A 24,761-nucleotide genomic window follows, 5' to 3' on the forward strand; every position below is an offset into this window, starting at 1 on the left:
TACACATCAGGCCCTATTCTGAGTGCTTTATCAATATTGACTCATGGAACATGGCATTGTGAGGTAGGTGCTTTATTAGCCCCATATTATTGATATGAAAACTGAGATCCAGAGAGGTTAAGTAAATTCTTCAAGATAAGAAAGCTATGACATGGTTGTACCAAGAATCAAGCCCAGAAGTTCTGGCTGTAGAAGGTGTGATTATTAGTACTATGCCACCTCTCATGTCACTGAAAAATACAGGAAAATATTGAGTGCCTCACCAGACCAACCCTAAGACTGGCAAACAAAGAGCTCCTAAATCAGCCTCTACAGTCAGTGGGGCCCAATATTATCTCATTCTGAATAGGTGGCCCTTAGATTCAGCTCCTATTTATTCATAATCCCCAGTTAGATGCTCTCCCTGCTCTTTTTTTTTTTTTAAGAGAATTATGACTTTATTGGTGCAGAGGCTATGACCAGAAACCTCCTCCAGACCCATTACCAGGTAGGATAATCGGAACTATAACTAGGGAATTTCTAGGGACTCAGTGTGACCAGTGCTGAGCCACACTCCAGGGGTAGAAAGTCACAGGGAGAGTCACATACAAGTGTGAGTTTGACTTCCAGGCACTCAACCAGGTTCTCACAGCAACTATGAGAAAAGTCCCCTTATCTTTCTGGCAGGGAAGGAGAAAGAATACCATTTTGAAATACTCCCAAACACTCTGTTCTTAAAAAGGTCAACCCTACTTTACTAGAATCTAACCTCCTGGGTTTTATCAGAGCCCAATCAAACCAGAAGGAACACACTCAGCTGAAGCCTGTTTAGCCATCTTGTCCCACCCACCCAAAAGGGGAAAAATTTGAGTAGCACTGATGCAGTCCTGCTCTTTACAAAGGATCTGCCCTGGTGTTTCACCCTGTATAACAATTCTGCCCTCACTGGAACTCCTCTTCTTCCTTTGAGTCCCGGAATTCTTGGGGCTCTAAAATGTCACATGGCCACAGCAGGATGTGCCTTCTTTAAGGAAGCCCTATTTCCTGGAGCTTCTCTGGCATGGCATCCTAGGAAGCTCTTTAATGCAAGTCTCTGGTCAGCTGAATAAAAATGAAGTGGGCATTTGTGTTTCCCCGCTGATTGAGTTGGCTCAACCTGATGTAGGTTCAAGTTCACAAAAGCATAGACAGGCTTGCTTCCAGCTTTGCAATGGAGCTGGAGGAAGAGAGGCTGTGTGCCCGGCTTCTTGCAAAGCATGGCCTTGGATGTGTGTCACTGGTACCCTTCAAAACCAAGGCTCCAGAAGCCCCCACCCCCACCAACAAATCACGGGTTGATTTGTGAAAGATGCCCTACTTCTGACGCCAACTGGGCCCCATTCAAATGAATGTGCAGATCAGAAAGTGTTTTCTAAAGGGTGAGTGCACTCATCATGGTAAAATGTCCTATTAAAGCAAAATGTCTCAAACTGTCCCCCTGTCGATTTTATTGTCTTAATATTTTGATTCCATACTTGAAAGTTTTTTTTCTCAGAAAATCCTCAGTCTTTATGATGTGAGTGCCACTTCTTTAAGAGAATGCCAGCGTGGATAAATTATGTGCTCTGAATTCTTGTGTGACAAACAGAAATTACAGTAGTACCTTGATATTTTGCAAGTTTAAGGTCCAGGTTTCCAGTGTTCATGCAATGCGCATTAAGTTCACAACAAGGAGTGATTTGTAGGTTTCTTGAGATGTGAACATGAATCACCCCTTTGGGAATTCAGAGGTTTAGGTGGAATTGGTTACAGAATATAAGTGGTCAGCACTCACATCTCAACATGGTTATTCTCTGGAGTGGTAATTATAGGGATTCTACTTCAAATTAAGGGTAAGAGCTCCTTCTGAAATCAGTGGCATAGTTTTGGATTTTTGTACAAATGTTTTTGACCTGAAGCTTTTGGAATTCTCCCATTCTGCATGCAGGGCAAGCATTGCTAATCAATCAACTACACTAGCAAATGCAGCCTACATCAGAATCTTCACAAAAGGTTAATTGGATTACAAAAGGATTTAATGCCTGAAGATGTAAAAATTGCTCACTGTTGCTGGGCTTTGCAAGGTCTAAACTAAACTGCCTCTTTTTTTCTTTTTAATTTGAGCCTGATATTAAATATAGATTTCTCCATTCTCTCCTACATGTATTTGAGTCTCAGACAGAACTTGCCAGATGTTCTCCAAACATATCAGAAAAAATTGGGACACTTCATTTGATCTGCCCACCTCTGGTAAGGCAATTAAAATAGATGTCTTGGGAGGAATGGTTGAAGAAAAGGAAGAGTAAGAGCCAGATTTTATAAAGGAGAAAAATGGGCGCATTGTTATGATTTGGATATGAGGTGTCCTCCAAAAGCTCCCACATTAATGCAAACATATTCAGACCTGAAATGATTAGATTATCAATCCATCCTAATTTGAAAGGATTACTGTACTGTGATGAGTGGTAATTTGAGGCTTAGCTGGAGGAAGTAGATCACTGGGGACAGGTCCTGGAAGGATTCATTTTCCCTGTGGCCCCTTCCTCTCTCTGTCTCTGCTTCCTGGCCACCATGAGGTGAGCAGTACTTCTCCACCATGCCCTTTCGCTGTGATGATCTGACTCACCTTGGGCCGGAATGATGGAGTCAGTTGCCCATTAACTGAACCTCTGAAACCGTGAGCCTAGAATAAGCTTTTTCTCCTCTAGGTTGTTTTTGTCAGGTATTGTGGTCTCAGTGACAAAAAACTGACTATCACACACAACAGAAAATTCTATAAGCAAATAATATGCCAACTAGAAACTCAACTTTATGATACCTTAAGACAGCCTACTTCTCGGCCTTGTTTATGAATTTTGCCACACTCAAAATTAATTTTGGTTAGGAGAGGAAATTTACTGTTCTATAGAAGACACTTAGATTTTATGGATTTGTTTTCAGTGAAATAGTTAATACTTTTTTGGATTCCTTCATTACAACAATCTGATGCCTTACTATAAGCTGTTTCAATGTTAGTTTTCCTGCTGGAAAATGAGTTCCATAAAGATGGGAGGAGTTGAGTCCCTGTTTTTAAGTTTTTAAATTTGCATCCAAGAAGTTATCAATGTGCCTCATGTGTGGTAAGTTTGAATGAAGAAATGAATAAAGATATTTAGCGTGAATAGCTTCATCTCAGAGTCTCATTGACCAGGAACAAATTATAGACCTGTTCCAATGACAATTTCTCTTGATTGCAATTTTCTGAAATTGGGGATGACTGCATTCATCCCTCTTCTATTTTATCTTGAGAACTAGGCTTGCTTCAAAGCATGAAACCTGTGGAATTGTTTAAGAGCCAACACAAAGAGGAGCCTCACACTTGGTTTAATGCTCTGCCATTGCCTTCTTAAAAGTTCTAATCATTTTTGAACAAGGGGTCCACCATTTTCACTATGCACCAAGCCACACAAATAATGTAACTAGTTCTGCCTGAGAACCCAGTATACTGTGCTAGAGTGGCAGCTGTGGATTAGTCTCCCTCCGATTTGGCTCTTCTCACCCCAAGTTGAATTCACAAGCAATGACTGAGTTTATGTATATATGCTTCCCCTTGCTTAATAAAAGCCTCAAGAGCATCATCCTCTGTCACTTGGATTCTAGATGAATAATCCTAGATTCTTATCATTCAGAGATTGTGATTTGGTTTCAAAGTCAAGGAAGACAACAGGAAAGGAACCCAGAGAGGGGCTAACATGTGTAAATGATTTCCAGGCTCTTCCTTCTAACTGAGGATGAGGGGAAGGAGAAGAAAGCTGAGCAAACATGAAAGATCCCACAGGAGATTCCCAGGGGACCCATGTTGCTGTGCGCCTTACTTGACTTTCTCTTCCAGGGCTCAAGTGTTCTAGGACAATTTTGTTTTTTTTGTTTTTCCCAACTTTAATGCATGCAGGAAACACCTATTCATCTTGTTAAGATGCGTTTTCTGAGGCATTAGGTAGGAGCATGTGATTCTGCATTTCAAAAAGGCTCATAGGCAATGCCAATGCTGCTGTTCCATGGATTAGCAAGCTGACAGGATGCCAGTTTTCAGGTTTGGGGGAAGATCCTGAATTCCTGTTTCATCCTGGTTTATGGTAGAGTTACTGCCTTTCCTAAAAGCAGCCTGGCTTCCCCTACTTTCCCCACACGTATGCTGACATATACCTGCACAAGTGCATGCATGCATGCTATGACTTAGCATGTTTAGAGCTTCAAATAAAAGTTTGATTCAAACTTCCTTAAAGAATGATGAGATTTATTATTTTGCACAACTGAAAGAGCAGAGAGAGTCAAAAACAGGCTCCAGGAGCAGCGGAGTACCTGGCTTTGCAGTGTGGTCAAAGATCAGGGCTTTTGTCTCTCTTTTCTGCCTCCTGAGTAGTGCAAAATGGCTGTGATTGTTACAGGCATTGCCTTCAGATAAAACAATGTCCAGGGGCATAAAGGAGCTGTCTCTCTATTGTCTCAATTTAGAGCCTGGATACTTGTCTTCATAGCCCATCAGTTCCCAGAAGCCCAGACATCTCACATTTCACATCACGGATCTGTTCCTAACTCAATCATTTCACCAGGGAATGGAGTGACTATGACTGTTTTAGCTTGATGAAGATAGTCAGGGAACACGTCCTAGAGCCAGAGAGGAGAGAGTTGGCATCCCTTGAAATACATGGATATGTAGAAAAGTAGATATCTAAAAAAAAATTCAGGTTATGTTGGAAAGAGGAAATGTGCTGTAACATGGGGGAAGGGAGAATGGATACTGGGTTGGCAACCAAATAAGGGTCTGCTCACACACTCTCCTGTCTGTCAGTCAGTTTTCCATGTCTGTAACAAAACACCTGGGGAAAATAATCTAAAGGAGAAAAAATTCATTTTGGCTCATAGTTTCAGGGGTTTTAGTCCATCCGTGGTGGGCTGGCTCTATTGTTTCTGGGCCTGGAGTTAGGGAGAGCATCATGGCAGATGTGGAGGAGCAAAGCAGTTTACCTCATGGTGGTCAGGAAGCACAAGGGAGAAGAGTGGGTCTGGGAACAAGATATAGCCTTCAAAGTCATGTCCACCAAGGACACACCTCTTCTAATGAGGTCTAACCTCCACAGTTTCTGTCACCTCCCAATAGTCTGTAGATTTTTTAATCCATCACTGAATTCATCAATGATGAGGTCAGAGCCCTCATGATCCAATCCCCTTTCAAAGACCCCCACCACTGAACACTGCTACCTTGGTGACAAAGTCCCTAATACATAAGCTTGGGGGGAACATTTTAGATCTAAACCATAACATGAACGAAAAGCCTTTTTTGAAGAAGGGCCATTGACCATCTCATTACAAATCTTCACAGGAAGCCCCAAACCTTCCCTTTACTTCCACTGGAGTTGTCCTTCTCTGAAGCTGACCTTGAAAATGTTTAATTTGATGTTGAAAAAATGGCATTACTCTTGGCTAGGCAACTGGTCATCAATGCTTAATTACAATTCAGGAAAAGGAGGAGGATGTGACTGTGAAATAAGTACCTGGTTGGTTTTGCTGTCAGTTTTACTTGATTGAAATAGTGAACATTTTTTCAGGTCCACCTTCCTAGGACATCACTTCATCCTTGTGGTTCATATCCAAATAAATAGTGGGAACTCTGAAATCCAAAACGTTCTCCATCCAGTTGTGGAAATCTCACCATCTTTGCCAGCATTGTGGAGCATGGTCTCTCTGTTTAGACACTAGATGAATTTTACAGCCAGCCTTCTGGATAACATTCCTGGAAGACCCAGTGACCTGCCAAAAACTAGTTTTAAAGTGTGTTAAGAGAATTTGTTCCTTGATACAAATTCCTATAGTTAGAACATGCATTGAAAGAACCTTCTGTCCTTGTTATTATGAATGTTACTTCCAAAAAGGAAAAAAAAAAAAAAGGCAGGACATGTGGGGAGCAAAGTGTCAGACTCTAAAGCCCAGCTGAAGCCCCAGCTGAACTCTCAGTGATTTCTCTAACCAGCGACCTTAAACTAGTTACTGAACCTCTTCTAAACTAAGTTAAATGTATTTATTATATTTCATAACAATTATACATATTAATGGGGTACCATGTGATGTTTCAGTACAAGTATGCATTGTATAATATTTAAATCAGGTTAAGCATATGTCTTCTCAAACATGTATCATTTCCTAAAGATAAAAACATTCGAAATTCTTTCTTTCAGCATTTTGAGATATATATATAGAGAGAGAGAGAAAGGGAGAACATAATCGTTATATATAGTCACCCTGCTGTGCAATGGCACTCCCGAGCCTCTAACTCTAACTCGGTAAACACTGATAATTCTTTCCCCATGCCGCCCGCCCCTTTACCCTCCCAACCTCTGGTGACCACCATTCTACTCTCAACTTCCATCTGATCAACTTTCTCTATATTCCACATGAGTGAGACCTTGTAGTACTTGTCTTTTTGTACCTGGTTTACTTCATTTAATGCAATGACCTCCAGTTCCATCCATGTTGTCACAAATGACAGTATTTCATCCTTTTTTTGTGACTGAATGGCATTCTATAGTGTATACTGGCCACGCTTTCTTTACTTACTCATCAACGATGGACACTTAGTTGTTTCCTTTTCTTGGCTACTGTAATAGTGCTGCAGGGGAACATGGGGCTGCAGACATCTCTCTGACATACTGATTTCCCTTCCTTTGATTATATTATCCAGAGTGGGATTGTTGGATCTTATGGTAGTTGTATTTTTAATTTTTCAAGCAATCTTTCATATTATTTTCTACGATGACTATATTTCAATTTATGTAGCCATCAGCAGTATTTAAGGGTTTACTTTCTCCACATCCTAACTGTGCTTCTTACCTTTGTCTTTTTTATAATAACCACTGTAGGTGGAGTGAGGTGATACCTTGCTGTGGTTTCCATCTGCATTTCCCTGATGATGAACCTCATCTGTGAAATGCAGATCAGAACAGCACATACCTCTCTTGGATATTGTGAATTTCTTTATGCATATTAGGTATGCATATAAATCAAAGATTGATCAAATTATGTTGTAATCATGTACAAATATGCCACTATGAAATGCACTATTCCAGAAGACTAATATGCACTGTTAAAAATTAAATGAAAAAGAGTGCTTAGCATAGAGTAAGTCCTCTGTAAGTCTTAACACATGTATTTGTCTTGATATGCCTTCCATGAGGCAGGACCTGTATTCACATACATTTTCTCTAATCCTCAAATTAATTCAGAAAATGATTACATATATTGCAAACAGCAATAGCCAATGATGGCAGACATTGATTGAGCACCTACTAGGTTCCATGCAGTTTTGGCTACTAAACAGACACATCTCAATGAAGCCTCCCAGTAACTCACAGATATATGATTTTTCCAATTTTACAGATGAGGAAACTGAAACACAAAGAGATCAGTTAACCTGTCAATGAAATTCACTTTTTTTGGCTAAAAGAAACTCTTACACCTACTCAAACTGATATATAAGAAGCCTCTTGGAACTAAAAAGTCCAGAGTTGTTGACATTTGTAATGACTACTCTGTTCATTGACACTACTGAGACTGGAATGCAGTCAGCCTTAATCTCACAGACTGAACTTCACACCATTGTTGATATTAGTTTCTGTAGTCTATGATGTTGGGTAATGTGTTCACTCCACTCCTCTGTGTTCTCTTTCCCCAATTTGGTATTAACACTCCACTCCATGTCAGAAAAGGCATGGGGAGTCCAGAATAAGTGATCAATAAAACAGCAGAACTGGAGGAAACGAAGAGAAAAGTTTCAAAGAGTACTAATAATGGCACATAATATTCAAAAGAATTTAGAGTCTGCAAGTCACTTTCATATTTAACTAAAGTAAAAGAGGGTGTTAATGGTCTTCAGTATGATCCATGCCTGCTTTACAGAAGCAGTGCCCATGGGAAGGTGCAAGGTCAGGTTCAAGTTCACAGCCAGGTGGAGGAGACACATGCAGTCCCAAGAGTCAGCTCCACTTCGCCTCAGGTGATATTCTGACCATGCTACAGTTTTAGATCAACAATGCCACAGCTTTAGGTAACAGAACATTTTTATGCAAATGGAATATTATAGGGAGTCCAATGAATAAAACAGACAAATGTTTTACTAGTAGGCATTTCTACCTTCACTTTTATAGTAAAGTTACAATAAAGTCTATAAACTTGACCAATTAAAATACAATGTGCTTCCAGTTTTCATCTAGTTTTGCTTTAGGTTATCCATTGGTTATCCATTCCTGATAAAATCTGGAATCTGACCAGAGTAGTCACTACCAATGTCAATAGCTCTGGACTTTTTAGTTCCAAGAGGTTTCTTATATATCAGTTTGAGTAGGTGTAAGAGTTTCTTTTAGCCAAAAAAAAAAAAAAGTGTGTCCTTTATTCGTTGGCATGTATCAGTGAGCATCTGCTATGTGCTAAGCACTCAGCAGCACTGCAGCACCCAAGGGACAGGGAGACAGTGTCCCTGCCTACGCAGAATTTTGGAGAATGGCAACTTCAATCTGGAACCTGCATGGCAACTAGTTTGCATTGTTCATTCCATTTTTTAAAATACAATAGATGTTAGAGGAAATTTTCAAACAAGATCATTTTTGTCAGGCAAGGGCTTCAGGGAGCTAGGATTTTTCTCTTTAAAAGGAAAAAATCTTGCACTGGGTAGAATTTTAGAAGGAATGGAAGCACTGGGAGAGGGGGCCCATAGCAAGCAGATGGTTGTACGTGAACTATAATGACTGGGACAAAGGTCACAGTGAGAGCCTGAAGCTGGGAAATGATACCCTTGACAGTGAGGAAGAGTAGACAGATTCCTGTCCACCTGTGGGGAGTATGGAGGTAGAGGGTATTTTACCCCAACAGCAGAATATTCTTAGGACCCAAACTTGACTTTTGGTTTGTTGATTTGTTTACTTTTAACAAAACTGCTTTTAGGTTTTTGAATAGGAGGGTGGAGAGAAAGAAAGAGCTGAATTGCCATAGAAAAGAATTTGGGAAGAAGTTTTCAGTGTCCAGGAATTGCCTAGAAGGGCACTTGGGAAGGGGAGAGGCGAGCCAGGATTTGCAGCAGGGCGAGGGGGCTGAGGCAGGTGAAAGTGTGCAGGTGGAAGTTTCTTTGTGGTAAGCCTGCCCTGCAACTTTGAAGAACAGGCATGTTCCAAATTCAGTTTCACTTTACCTGTCTTCCAAAATGCAACCCTTCCTTTGTTGTTCTCTGTTCGTTGTTGTTCTTACTAAATTTTATCACCCACTCTTCTGTAAGAGGAAAAACAAAACATCAAAATTTTGGTATAAATAGTCTGAACAAGAAATACCTAAGAGGAAAACTTAGAGGGACTGAGCAGAGGGTCAGTGAGTGTATCATGGGCCACACGGGTGGGCTTAAGGCATTTCTACTTCAACACTGAAGTGTTGTGTAAGGGGTCGGGAGGTGGCTCAGGGGAAGAGCCGATTGCCTGGCATGCTCAAGGTCCTGCGTTCCATCTCAGCACCACCACTAAGAAGAGTTATGTAAGGCCAGAGGACTTGGGGCTGCCCATTTGGCCAACTCCTGGGTTGTTTGGAGGACACACCATGCTGTGTAAACCTTCGGTTTACAGATTTGGTAACCATAACCAAGGAGAGGCATGACCAGATCTCCCAACTGCAAAACTGGTCCTCCCTCTACTCTGCCCCTGCCTCTTCACAAGGGACAATTCTGTGCTCTGAGGATGTTTGGGGAAAGTATTAGTGATTTAGAACTCTCCAGTGGACTGATTGGCTTAGCAGCTGGGAAATTCTGAATCACATCGGATGGAATGTTTTGTTTACTTCCTCCCTGCAGGGCTAAAGGGGAGAGTGGGTTTGTTCTCCTCCCCTGTTCCCCCCAACTAGTTTGCTGAAAGAAGTAAATAGTTTCCCAGTTCATCTGGTATCACTTCTAACCACTCTTTCTGTGGCTCACTTTGGAGAAGAAATATCATTTGAAATACTTGATTTCTTTTTGGAATCTGGCAAAGGGAAGAAGCCCGTCTCTTCTTCAACCGCTCTCTTAGGAAAGCTGCGGTCCTTCGCTGTGATGGCACACTATAACAGCGAGTCCTCTCCAGGGCTGCCAGGGCTGCCAGGAAAGGAAGTGTGTTCAGAGATTGTTAAACCAGATTGTCCATTCACAGTCCTTTAGCTTAATTAAGGGCCAGAAATCCTTCTTTAAGCCGAATTAGTCAACACCCAGTAAACAACAAAATGATGAGGCTGGAGTTGCCCAGGTAGAAGGTAAACTCCAAGAACATCTCCATCTCCCCCTTACCTGGTGGAGTGGTCCCTGAGACATGTCTCTGTGGAAGCCACTGGAAAACTACTAAAGCCATGAAGCTGATTTCCACTATAATGGTGACACACAAGATTGAAAGTCACCTCCCCAGGTCCTATGAGTGGCGTGTCTGGATTTGAACTCAGGCTCTCACCGTAGGCTCAGTCCATTGGCCTTCTGTAACTCGCTACCAAGGTAAAATGTTCTCGTGACCTGTGCCTCACATGGAACTCAGAGCTCCTGGGAGACAAAATGAAGGGATGAGATTAAACATGCGTATGTTACTGTGTCCAGGAACCAAGGAAAACACAGTGAAGTTGAGTCAAAGGAAGCTGTGGTTTGATTTGACAGATCTAAACAAATACACACAAACATGCAAACCAGGGACCCAAAAAATCATTTAGTGTACAGTCACACGCTGTTTAATGAGGTAGGTGGGTTCTGAGAGGTGCATCATCAGGTGATCCCATCACTGAGCAAGTGACACACTAACCTGGATGGTGTCGTGTGGCCTACTGCACACTTGGGCTACACAGTGTGCACTTATGGTAAACATGTTGCTCCCAGGGACACAAGGAAAAAAACAACACGAGATTAAATCAAGCACAGGAGAAAATGATGCTCCCAAGAGACTCGGTAAACACGAGATGCATGATGTCACTGCTGGAATGACAGCACACTGCTTGATGGTAAATATCACTTTATAAATAGGAATGTGCTCAAAAATAATAAATAGCATAGTTAACACATAAGCCTGCAACACATTTACCATCATTTTCTAGTATTACAGACTTTACCAAATGTTATGTATTATACATTTTTATGACTAACCACACAGTAGGCTTCTTTTTTTTTTCACACTGGCATCTCCATAAACATATGAGTGATGCATACTAGGCAATAGGGATTTTTCATCTCTGTTATTTCTAAGGAACCACCATCATATAGGCAGATATTGACCAAAATGTGGTTATGCAGTACCTGACTGCAGTTCTTAAAAGACTCGATATTTCTGTGTCACCCGCCATTTCCTCTCTACATTGGTCCAAATAGAGTCCAAGGATGCCCTGTAGTCCTGAGCAGAAACAATACAAGTACAAAATCATGCTGCATTGATTATTCTTTTTATTAAAATGTCAAGGTGAGAGATGTTCACCAGGCCACTCAAAGAGTAAGAGAATTAATTTTGATTGAATGCTCACTAGGAGTTGTAGAGTCGCTACCTGTGGGACAGATGCCAGTCACTCCAACCCACTGAGCTTCAGTCTCCTACATCCCAAGGAGGAATTGAAAGAGAAATGAGGTATTACAGAGAGCCCTCAGCCCAGTGCCTGGGTATAGGGGGTATGCTATAGCACTAGCTGTTATTTTTATTATATTCCTAGCGCAATAATAACACTTATTACAGAACCCTGCAGGGCTTAGTTATCAAAGTCCTCATTTCCCATTTGATGAAATGGGAGTCTGGAAAGTTTAAGTGGCTTGCCCAAAGTCACACGGTGAGGAAAAAAGGCAGAGTGGATGTAAAACCAGGACCACCCAACCACTGCCAATTTTATGGTACAACAGTCTCTGATAAATCAGTGCTTCAATTTAATTGAGGGAAGAAATGTTTCTACCAATGAACTGTTCTCTGACAGGTAATTCAGGTGTTTTCCTTTTGGGAACCAACTTTTTTGCCCAAGTATATTGATCTACTTGATCTGACATAATTTATCAGATCCTTTTACAGGGGCTTCTTTATTCTGTGAACTGATTTTTAATTATGTTTTAAACAGCTTATTGTGTTATTCTTGGGCAAGTCTTTCCCAAAACTACCCAGGTTATCAGAAATGAGTAGAAATTCAAATATAAGTATTTGAAATCTATCTTAAGATATAGGGGATATTAAAAGGACAAGGTGGTGTTTCTGACATCACAGAACTCACAGTTGAGCACAGTAAGATCAATGCATGAAAATGGTGAGGCAGGAAATAAATCCAGGTGGAAGGGAATGGGCAGAAAGCATGGATAGCACCAAAGGGTGCAAGAGATTTCTAAAATCAGAGGTTACATTGAGAAGTACTCTGAAAGTTGAGCTTAGAATTTAGGAAAATAATGTGTTACAGTGGAATTCAAAAGCTGAAAGACTTACCACTCTAAGAAAGTTGAATAAATCCTTTGTTTACTCATTCATTCAGCACATTTCTGTTTACCATACTTGTGTAGGTACCAGGTGGTGAGTACAGTAAGAACGGTCTTTGCCCCTATAAAATTTAAAGTCTAGTTTGCCAAACAGCAATAACAACAAAAATTACTAGTTTTCATGTTGTACTTGTAGGAGAAAGCAAGAAGTACTGAAATGGAATACTATAGCCTGAATTGTAACTAGTCATCTTGTTCCTATTTGCCAGCCTGCTTTATTAAAGACAAATTCTATTTTAAGTAATTTATTCTAGAAACTTTTGTTTTCACTTAGGTTCAACACAAACCAGTCATTATGCTGAAGGAAAGATTTTGATGTCTTCCTCTTATGGAAAGAAATTAATCATTCAGCTAGAATATGTTGGAAAAAACAAACACTTTTAAATTTTACTTTTTGGATACAGGGGTGATTTCTCTGGTGGTAAGCAATCCACAACAGCACATTCTGCCAACTAATTTACTATTTACATCATAGGACCTTTTCAAGATTGATGTGAATAATAACCAATTTTTGACCCGGGGGACCATCGACTTTCTTAGCAATTGGTTCTCATTACATTCCTCATTTTGATTCAGAAACATATGGAATAACAACTGATAATTTTGGAAAGAAAACCTTAATGTATTTGATTCCAAAATCCTTTATTTTATCTAGCCCCCCAAAAGTGTACTTTTTCTGAGGTAAGAGTTCTCATTAATTTTTGGAGTGATTAATTTTTATCCTAGTATGCAGAAGAGTGTAGAGCAATGAATAATACTAGTTAAGAGTGAGTTGATCTGAGTTTTATTCCTAACTACACCACTTTGTTGTTCTTAGTTTTTCAGCTGTGATGTTGGGATGATAATGACAACATGGTAATTGTGAAAGCATAGTATAAAATAGAGTATGCTTTATTGTTTGTTTGTTTGTTTTTCCTTCCTAGGATGCTTTTACTCTTTTCTAGTAATGGTATCCAAAATTTTCCTTGGAAATTATCTGCTTCCCTTCATGGCAGAGAGCATGTGGCACATACCTAGCCAATCAGAACAGTAAATGATGATGCTTGTAAAAATAAAAGGACCACATGTGTTATACAAATCAGTCAAATAAAAATGAATTTTTGGAATCTTGTGGCCACTGTATACTGAGATACTTTTTCTGTTTTCCTGAATTTAAACCTGGGAGGATATGAACCTGAGGCTACAGTTTCCAAATGGTGGGCTTGAGAATGAAGTTTCCACAGAGAAAAAAATATTTTTTTCCTTTCTCAATCTGTATATTTTTATTTCCTTTTCTTGTCTTATTGCAATAACAGGGATTTCCAATACAATGCTGAAAGTTAAGGCAAATGGGGACATCTTTGCTTTTATCCAGATCTTAGTGGGAAATCTTTGAGTTTATCACTATTAAGCATAAAGATTTGTTGGCTGTTTTTTTTTTGTTTTGTTTTGTTTTGTTTTTTGGTAGCTATTCTTCATCAACTTGAGATTTTGCCCTGAACTTACTGAAAGTTTTTATCATGAATCGTATTGAATTTTGTCAGATGCTCTTTCTATATCTATGAATATGATCATGTGGATTTCCTTTAGACTGTTGATGCAATGCATTACTTTAGTTGATGTTCAAATGTCAAACAAGACTTGCTTACATAATGTAAATCCCAGTTGGTTGTGGTGTATAATTCTTTTTTTTACTGTGTTATATTAAATTGGCTAACACTAAGAATTTTTGCATCTACGTTTAAGAGAAATATTGGTCTACAGTTTTCTTTTTAATGTCTTTGGTTTTGTAGTATGGTAATTCTGATCTCATAAATTAGTTAGGAAGTATTTCCTGAGCTTTTGTTTCTGGAAGTGATTATGGAGAATTAGTTATAACTTATTTCTTAAATATTTGGTAGAATTCACTGGTAAACCCATTGACTCCCAAGGGCTTGCCTTTTTAGAATTTACTAATCATTAAATCACTTTATTTGAGAGATATGGGCCTATTCAGATTATCTGTTTTATCTTATTTAAGTTATGGCAGATTGTGGCTTTAAGGAATTGGCCATTTCATCCTGGTTATCAAATTTGTAAGCATAGAGTTTCATAATATTTCTTTATTATTCTTTTCATGCTCATGAAATCTATAATGATATTCCATCTTGTGTTTGTTATATTAATATTTTTTTCTTATCCCAGCTAGAGTCTTATGTTTTATTGATCTTTGCAAGGAATCAGCTTTGGTTTTGTTGACCTATTATTATTTTTAATGCTCTTGACTATATGAAATGCCATGGTAGCCATGCATAAATTCTCCAATTATCATCATCCTAGGAACTTTTTGAAACTTCCCCCTTTATGGCTTGAGGCCAAAACACTTTAAAGAGCTGACTCTTACATTACTATAATTCAAATACCCATTCCAATAAATAAATTTAGGTTCTTTTGTCTTTTTCAATACATCTTGAAGTTGTGCAATTTGGAAAATGCTTTATAATGTTAAGCATTTTCCTGAGGCACTGATAATTAATAGACAAATATTCTATAGGCAAAACAAATTTAAAGGAAATACTATGGTGTCTCCCCGACTATTTGATCTCTGTTAATGCAAACATCCAACTAGTTCTTTATTTTAGAAATTTCAGTGCCATCTGTTCATCCATTGATCCATTGATAAATATATTTAATGAATTTTTATGGAGTACTTACTATGTGACAAGCACTGTGCTGACCATCAAGGGTTTAGTATTGAGCAACATTCACATAGTCATCTGCTGTCAAGGAACTTGTGTTCTTTTGTCCTCACCACTTGCTCACCCACCCTGATTCCCATCCTCTATCGAACTTGTAATAAATTCAAATGTTCCCATAATTCTATTCCATAATACTTTTTAATCCAATATTCTCTATTTCTCTACTATTCCTTCCTCAAATTACTTCTACTTCATCTCTCCTAAAATACTGGAGTGCCTCATCTCCCTCCTCCCCTGCTTTGCCAGAGTCCATCTTTCACACAGTACCAGTAAAGTTGTCTTCTTGATAGCAAATCTCATGATTGGTCTTAGCATAGCTGTGACTGAGTTAACCAGATGTTAAGTGTCTCTCAATGGGATGCAGTATCACCTACACAGTACCACATGTGGTGTATTCTTACTTAATTAGGGCTTTTAGAATGACCTATTCATTACAGATAGAAGAAGAAAAAGTTAGATGACCCAACAGGGAAGCAAGCAAAAAGATAAATGCAGTATGGGACGTAGTCCCCATGGCACTGTGTCATGTTCTTTGAGTAAGTCAATGGAGTGGGGATATATGAGGTCTGGGCAAAGAGGAGGTGCTATAAATTAAGATCTCTAAGAATTATTACAATCTAGTGCAACTAATAAGAGTCCTCAGCTGAACCAACATACTATAACATAGATATTTATGAGATAACTGGTTAAACAGTACCAACAAAATATGTCTAACTTAGCTGTGAAAATGAATTGTGGTTAGACAAGAACATACCCCTATGTAGAAATATAGGGATGAAATGAAATAAGTCAAGAAGGTTGCTTTAAAATCACTGATTTAAATAAGGCAAAAGTGGCAAAATCTTGACAACTGTTGAATGATTGATTTATATATGGTGATTTTTAAATTATTCTTTAATATATATATGTTCTCATGGAATTTTAAAGTAGTCAAATCATGTAGTTATTTTTTTAACCTGCTAAATCTCTGGCTCTTTATGGAACAAAATCTAAACTCATGAACTTGCCATGTGAGCCGTTTTATAAGCTAACCTCCAACTAGTTTTCAACTCCTTTTCATTTCCCATGATTCCATGGTGCATATCCCCATTCCCGCTGCCTAGATGTCCTTGCTCTCTCTCTCACATAGCCAATGTATTCATCTCTAAAGACTCAGCACAATATGTTTTCCACTGGTATAAGAAACTGTAACAATTAGTTGTTTTCTCCAAGTTTCCTCTTCATCCTTGATTCATGTAGGTCTTTCTACACTCTGTTGTGATTACCAAGCCGACCTCTCTGGATCTCTGTATTCCTAGCCTGCAGACATCGGGTGCTGGATAATTCTCTTGTGATAGCGTAAACATCCAAATAGCTCTCTATTTGCCATGAATATCTACAAGAGTTCGTTCTTTCTTGGTGAATCCTTTCTTAGGTGTTCCCAATACCTAAAGAGAGCCAATTACAGAAAAAAAAAGTATTTTTCTATCTTGAAGTTTCCCCCCCATCTTGTAAATCTTCTTAGAGATTTGCTTTCTCTAAAATGGAAAAGTGATCACACTTCTAAATTCCTGGGCTACAGAAATATGCTAATTCATTTATAAACACCACCAACAAATTGGCTCTGTCATTAAGATTTAATGACTCTTAGAATAGCTGGGATTTATCTTTAGAAAAACACTGAGACTCCATTCCTTTAATGAACTTTTTTTTCCTGACCCAGCAATACCTAATTTCTACTTAATTGCTTTGTGTTGACATTGGATTTAATTCCTTGGGTTCCTCCCTGAAATACATCCTCAGAGAGGCTTCTCCCAAGCTGTTTGACTGCATGGCATTATTTTTTTTCCTTAACCCATGAATTAAAAGGTTTGAAATCATGTCCTTTCCTCTTGTTTTTTGTTTTTGTTTTTCTGGGAATGGGGGTAAGGGGTGTGAATTTTTTATATTATTGATCTGGCAGTAGATTCAAGTTTTCTGAATGCTTTTAGGTTAAATGAACAATATTTGGCAAAATTTGGATTATTGTAACCCACAAGGCTTTTAGTGTGCATCCTCTAGTTCAATGAGTCTCCACTTCAATGTGACACTAGGATGTTTTAAAAAGACTGCAGCAAAGATAATAAAAGCTTAAGCCTGAGTCATTGTTATGTATAAATATGAGGAGGTGTGCACCAAAAGCTCATGCATGAAACAATGCAAGAAAGTTCAGAGGTGAGATGACTAAATTATGGGAATCTTAACCTGATCAGTGCATTAATCTACTTGAATGGAATAATTGGGTGATAGCAGTGGTCAGGTGGGGTGTGACTGGAGGAAGTGGGTCTTTTGGGGCACGCTCTGGAGGTACATATTTTGTCCCTGGTAAGCTTAGTATCTCTCTGCTTCCTGATTGTCCATTCCTGAATTGCTTTTCTCCTCCACACCTTTCTGCTATGACATTCTACCTCACCTCAGAGGTGCAAAACAACAGAAACCGTCATCTTTGGACTGAGACCTCTAAAACTGTGAGCCCCAAATAAACGTTTTCTCCTCTATTTTTGTCAGATTTTTTTGGTCACAGCAGTTAAAAAAAAAAAAAAAAAACTGACTAAGACAGTCATCAACTAATGAATAGAAAAGTGTAATGTGATATATACACACACTGGGATAGTATTCAGCAATGAAAAGGAATGAAGTATTGATTCTTGCTGCAAGATAGATAAATTTTAGAAACATTGAGTCAATTGAAAGGAGCTAAGCATGAAAGACCACACTGCATTGTTCCATGTATAGAAAATGTTCAGAATAGGCAAATCTATACAGAGAGTAGATTAGTGGTTACCAAGGGTGGGAAGGGTTGGGGGCAAATAGGGAGAGACTGCTAATGGGTTTCTTTATGGAGTGGTTAAAATGTTCCAGAATTAGATAGTAGCGATGGACTCACAACTCCATGAATGTACTAAAAACCACTGAATTATACACTGATGATATGTGAATTATATCTCAATAAGGCTAGTTTATTTCTAAACCTAGGAATAAAAATTGGAAGCATTATTTTTAAAGTAATACTAGCTGATGCAACAAGTGAATCTAGACATTAGAGTGACTTCTCATGACCTATTTGGTTTGTTTCTTCATTCACATAACCATCCAATGCAGGTACTTCCGGGAGGCAGGAGCTACCCAGGCAGTCATTCAGAGATCCAGGTTCTTCCCATCTTTTATCTCTAGGATATGAGTCCTCTACATCAGGGGCTCTGCATTCAATCGGCAGATGGAGGAAGACAGTGGAAAGAGTCATAACCAGTTCTCTGCCCTCTCAACTTGGAATATTCCACATTGTTTCTATCTGAACTCTACTGTGTAGCATGGCACCCTGATCGTAAGAGACTCTTGGAAATGGAACCTAAGTTCATGTGTCCAGAAAAGAAGGCTTGTTTGGCAAGTGGCTCTCCAGTCCCCACCATAGTGTTGCCACTCTTCCCTGTCCTCTTCACCCTCTCCAACTTGCTGTTGCTTATCTCTAGTTGTTCACTGTTTTATGTATCACCTGATATAATTCTGTATTATATACAATATTGGGCTTTAATTAGGCACACATGGTGTATACCTATGAGAAAAACTAGATTGCTTTTCATCCTTTAAAGAAGTGATCATATGGGGAATTTTCAATCTGTTCCTTTGCTCTCATTAACTCACGGTCTTGTCCTCAGACATACCTTTTTTCAGTAAATCTATTCTTGACTCCCCTTCTTAGGATATCACCGGCTCCTTGTTGCTTATACCTGTGGTTTTTACATTACTGTCTGTAGATTGCTTTGTGTCCATAATAAAATTATAAAAATCCAGATAATGTTGTGTTCATGTATGTTGTGTATACAATTGCCAATGTCCTTACTAAAGAAATTTCTTTAAGAGATTTTATTTTTCTGATTTTATTTTTCTTTCATGAAACCATGGTGCTGGTTGATTATTTTTAAATGTCCTTCCATTCCAAAATAGGTTTAACCTTTTACTTTGTCAAAATGTGGGCAAGCAGGTGCTTTGAGAGGTACAGAGCTTTAAAAAATGTCATTTGAGAGAAGAGTTATACAGTTGCCACTCACAGAACACTCTGAAAACACACAACCTACATAGTCTGAACCGTACTTCTTAGAAGGCCTGTGCTTATATGGGGTTCATGGACATTAGAGAGAAGAGTCTTCTGGGAATTTAGGAAGAGTTACAGACAGGAGGTGAGGTTTATACAGGGTCATGTCTGAACTGGCCATAAGACTGCTGCTATTCATGAAAAAATTACTTATGGCCCTAACCACAGTCTATAATGGGCATTTTCAAAACCTATTTTATTTGGTCAACTTTTTCACTCTTATGTTTACTTGAATTTATGATTAGATTCAACTTTGATCTTGCATTTACTTGTAAATGTAACCCAAAATCCAATTTGGCTTTGTGTTTACTTGTAAAGTCCTCAAATCCTTAAATCCTTTCTACCTGTTATTATAGAAATGAACCGTTTAGGGGTCTGGGGTTGTAGCTCAGTGATAGAGCACTTGCCTTGCATGTGTGAGGCACTGGGTTCAATTCTCAGGACCACATATAAATAAATAAAATAAAGGTCCATCAACAACTAAAAAATACATATGAAAAAAATACACAAGAATATAAAACAAGAAATGAACCATTTAAAATTAACAATCAAAAACCTCAAAATTGGACCTACGTATCCCTACCACAAAGTTACATTTAGTAAGTGTATATCCTATGAAACTCACATTGATTGACATCTATACATGGCTTAATGTGTGTCCCTACACAAGTCATGACAGCCCATTGGGGCTTAGTTTTCATCAACAGAAATAAGAAAGAGTGGGCCAATTGGATTTCTAATGTCTCTTCATTTTTAACTCAGCATACATTAAATTATTAATGCCTGGTATATATTTATTTCATGGTAATATCATATCAAAGGCTTTGTTTTCTATTCGTGGTTAGAATCTGACAATCTTCACGGTAATTAAAATATATGCGTATGTTTAAAACTGAAGTAGAAACAATCTGTCATTTAGGTGTCTTGGAAAGACAGGGAGAGGCAAAGTTTGCTTATTATCCATGACAAGCTCGAACGGATCCAGGCTTCAGCAGCAGTTTTATCATTACCTTAGGAGCACTGGGCAACTTGTTTAGTTTCCAGAACCTTTCTTCCCAGAACTATGTGGGCTGAAACTGGGAGTGAAGGTGCAGAGATCCAAGGTGGGCCAATATGTATTTATGTGTTTCAGTGAGAGGTCAGAAAATAAGCATAACTATATGAAGGTGGACTCAGAATGGATCCATCTGGAGTCACAGAATTGTTAACAGGGAAAGAGATAATCTGTCAGCATTTATGTTTTTCTTCTCAAAAAGGAAGTGCTAAGGTAGTATCAGTTTGGAATTGCTGAAGATAAGCAAGGATGGAAAAAACCCTTTCTTTCTTGAGACAAAAATTTTAACCAAGAAGCTTCCCATCACTGAACCTGATTAATGAATTCCATCAAGATGGGGGGATGGCATTAGGAGTATAATCTTCTGTAGTCAGCAACCTTGATTCAAAGTCTGTCTTGACCACTTAAAAGCTTTATGAAACCATTCAAGTCATGCACCTTTTCAAGCCTCAGTGTCCTCGTCTATACAGTGGAGATCAGTAGAGGGTCATGATAAGGATTTCAATAGCTATGAATCTGAAACACACAGTAAGCATTCAAGGAATCGATACCATTTTTCTTACTGCACCAGCCTTCGATACATAGCCAAAGATCTCCTAGACCAATTTCTTCTGTCTTTCCATTTTTTATCCAAAAATTCATCTGTTTAAATTTTATGAAACTATTTGCAGTTCTGTTTCTTCTTCTCCTCTTCCTCTCCTCTCTTTTCTGATCCCTCAGAGTAGGTAAGAATGGGTAGTCACCATGGGCAGATTATTCTTGAAGGAATATGACTTCAGATTAGCCATATGGCCTCTGAAGTTTTGGATCTGGGGATTATTCTTCAATGATTGCAAACTAGACGAGGAGAATTTCCTTACTTCCTCTTCCACCTCCTCCCCAGACAAAGCTGCTGCCTGCTCAGGGCTGTGGTGTGAGCTGCATGGTCCTGGGCCAGGACTGCCGTGCAGCCATGGGAGCTGGAGCTACTCTGGGCCAGTGTAAGCAGGGAAACTGCCAGGGGGCGGGAAGAGCTCTAGTGTCTTGAGTAACTACCTACCCGTTAGACTCCAGTTAGGGAGTTTTTCCAAGCTGAAACTCAAGTTGCTGCTGAGACCACCCTCCTCCCATCTCTGCTTATTAATGTTTTGCCCATTCTTCAAAGTGCATGTCAAATACCAGCATCAAGTCCTTTCCTAGGGTCCTCTGAACTTCCTTCCCCTCTCAGCTCATAGCATGTCTGATAGCAGGGACTTTGATCTTTAAATCTCCTTGATTGATCTGGGGAAGTGTCCGGGGCCTCCTCATGTAAAAGAATCCCTTTGAAAATGTTTGCTGTACATAGACTGACTGAACAATTCTGTCTAATGTACTCATTTCTTAATTTGATAACTATCCTCTGATTTTAATCCAATCTAAACCTGTTGCTTAAATTAACTAATTTTATCCTGATTGGTTTCTGATTCTGACCACATGGAGGGCTGGACACTTGCAAGTGAAATATGTGGGGGAGAGAGGTCATGGGGCAACTTTGACTGACGGGCGCTATGTTCATTTATTTCAATTATAGTGACGAGAGTATTTATCCTAGTTCTCTCCCCTGAGCAAGAGTCCAGGGACTTGTCTTCGATGTAAAACGAGGCTTTGAACATAGCAGATGCTCAAATGATTAGTAATCTGAATGTGATGGGCTAATTTATTTAGCAATCTGGAAAGGTGGTATGAATGCAGTCTGCATGCACGTGTGTGTGTGTGTGTGTGTGTGTGTGTGTGTGTTGCATAAGCAGACAGAAAAGGAATAGAAAAGACAATGATAGCAGTCCAATCCTGGGTACATTTTTGAATTTTCCTTCTCTGACTTCTTTTGCACTTTCCTTCACGAAGACAGCATTCAAGCTGGGCACGGCAACCCAGGCCTGTAATCCCAGCAGCTCAGGAAGCTGAGACAGGAGAATCATGAGTTCAAAACCAGTCTCAGCAAAAGCGAGGTGCTGAGCAATCCTGTCTCTAAATAAAATACAAAATAGGGCTGGGGACATGGCTCGGTGGTCAAGTGCCCCTGAGTTCCATCCCTGGTATCCACCCACCCCCAGCAAAAAAAAGACAGCATTCAAGACCAGATGATCAAATTTAGCTTCTAGGTTGGTTTCTATGAATTACTCCTCTATTAAGACCTAGTCTAACAAAATATCATGCTGTCATTTATAAATCAGTATGCCTTTTTCAAGATGTTACCCCCCACTTTTTGTTTTGTATGATTTCCCCTGGGTAAAAATCTATACCATATACAACTAGAAAAAGATATATTCTGTGCTTATATAATTATATCAAAATGGATTCTGCCATCATATATAATTAAAAAGAACAAATAATTTTTTTAAAAAAAGATACTCTCTCTTGCAGCTAATTTGTATTTTACCCTTTCTCTATTATCGAATATAAATTACTATCATCTACCAGTACTGGTCATTATCAAGAGGCGGGAGATGTCCAGTGTTGTACAACACTAGATCCCCAACTGGCAGATGGTCTGAGTCCCACGGGAACTCTTATTCTTCAGTCCATTCCTGCAGATTCTGAGTCAGGATATTTGGGATGGGTCAGAAGCTAGAAATTTTTTTCTTTAAAAAGCTTGTTAAATGGGGCTAATGAGCAACTGATGTAGGAGCCACTGGGGTAAAAAGATTAGGTACTTCCCATTAGGAGTTGATAAACTGCTCAGGAAGATAAGACATAAGAATAAAAATCTCATAAGTTTTAAATATATTATGAAATACCTCACATGTTTAAATTATCATTTGTGAAGCACCTCATAAAGTGTTCTCACATATCCCATCCCTCTGCAGCTAATGCATTTTTAAAAATTCTATCTTTTCTTACCAATGGGTAATGAGACAAAGACTAACTGGTCTAGAAACCCAATGTCCTGATGGAGCCCAGCTGTAACACAGCATACTCACACCCTTGACTGCACAAACTGACTGGGTGATCCAAGGTATCTGTTGATGGTGAAATGAATAGCAGAACAGCAAACAGAGGACTACAAGGTGCATCTACAAGTAAGACGAACCTGGCAATGCAGGGGCACATCTGTAACCAGGTGTCTTCCATGCATTTCATTCCAGCCTGTGTGCTGATAGAATTAGCTATGTTTTGTTGTTCTTGATGCTTTTCATTTTCTTTTAAGAAGTTAATGTGAAGGGAAGTGACTGTTCTGTCCTCCCACTGTGTCAGTACCCCTCATGCTGTTTCCCAAGGCTACACGTGCATGGTCTCATTCATTTTGTGCTGACCTGGACCTTTATGGTTAGTGTCTACAGGGACACTCATCAAGGTACACGATCACCAGCATTAGGTAGTGGACATGTGGATGCAGATTGTCAGAAGTTTTTTTAAGGTTTTATAAGGTGATAGATATTGTAGGCTAATATCATGGCAGAGGGCAGAATTCCTATGAGAAGACTTTCAAAGCAATGAATGCATCCAGAGCTTACTTCTTCAATTCTATTCCTGTGACAAGACACCTGTAGAATAAAATCCAAGCTCATTAGTGCATGTGAAAGGCTCCTCATGTGCTGTGACCCTGACAACCTCCCCAGTCTTATGCTGTCTCTATGAGTCCTAAAAGACTTCTTGTAAGTTCTTACAACGTTCCTATTTTTTCCATGCCCTCGTCTTGGCTAGTGGTACTCATTCTGACGAAAATAATCATCCTCGTTCATGCTCCCTGGATGAACTTCCCTAACTTTACAATATCTACTCAAGATTTTGTTCAAGTGTTATTTACTCCTGCAAAGCCTTCTTTGGCAATATTCCACCCAAATACAACTGGCCATTCTCTCCTCCTCCCCATCTTAGTAAATGCCAATTCTCTTCGTTCAGTTGCTCTAAATGAAAATTTTTGAGTCATCCTATCCTCTCCGTTTCTTCTGTACCACATCCTATCTTCCAACCATTCAATCATCTCACATCAGAATAGATCCGAAATATACTCTTTGTCATCTAAAAAGCTCTCACCCCTTTAAAGCCACATTCTACTCTCAGCTTGTTTCTTTTAATTACTTCCAAATTATCTTTTCTGCTTCTATCTTAGCCCATTTGTATGGATTATCTACATGATAGAAAGATCCTTTTAAAACAGAGGGCAGACCATGTCACAATTCTTGAATGGATTTTCATCCCACTCTGAAAAAGACCCTGACCACTACTAATAACTGCCTAACAGCTAATACAGATTCTAAGGCCCCTCTGTCTCTCTGACCTCCTCTCTACCTCTCTCTGACCGTATGAGGGTTCTTGCTGTTTCCTGTACCCCTTCAAGCACTTTCCTGTCTTAAAATCTTTACACTTGCCTGAAACCCTCTTCCCTGATAACCACATTGTTCATTC

At 39.1% G+C, this 24,761-nt stretch overlaps 1 protein-coding gene and 1 long non-coding RNA gene across 20 annotated transcripts in view; one reads left to right on the plus strand and one right to left on the minus strand.

Annotated features, from left to right (window-relative positions):
- Positions 1-24,761, plus strand: part of SGIP1 (SH3GL interacting endocytic adaptor 1) — a 196,694-nt gene that overhangs the window by 22,521 nt on the left and 149,412 nt on the right. The gene's annotated exons all lie outside the window — the stretch shown is intronic.
- LOC306659601 lies at positions 410-15,504 on the minus strand. Its single transcript, XR_013763349.1, has 2 exons — positions 5,532-15,504; positions 410-4,708 (listed from the first exon to the last, which is right to left on the minus strand). It is a non-coding gene; the product is annotated as an uncharacterized lncRNA (long non-coding RNA).

The sequence above is a fragment of the Sciurus vulgaris genome (genome assembly GCF_902686455.1).
Source record: "Sciurus vulgaris genome assembly, chromosome: 1".
In the NCBI taxonomy this organism is placed as follows: Eukaryota; Metazoa; Chordata; class Mammalia; order Rodentia; family Sciuridae; genus Sciurus; species Sciurus vulgaris.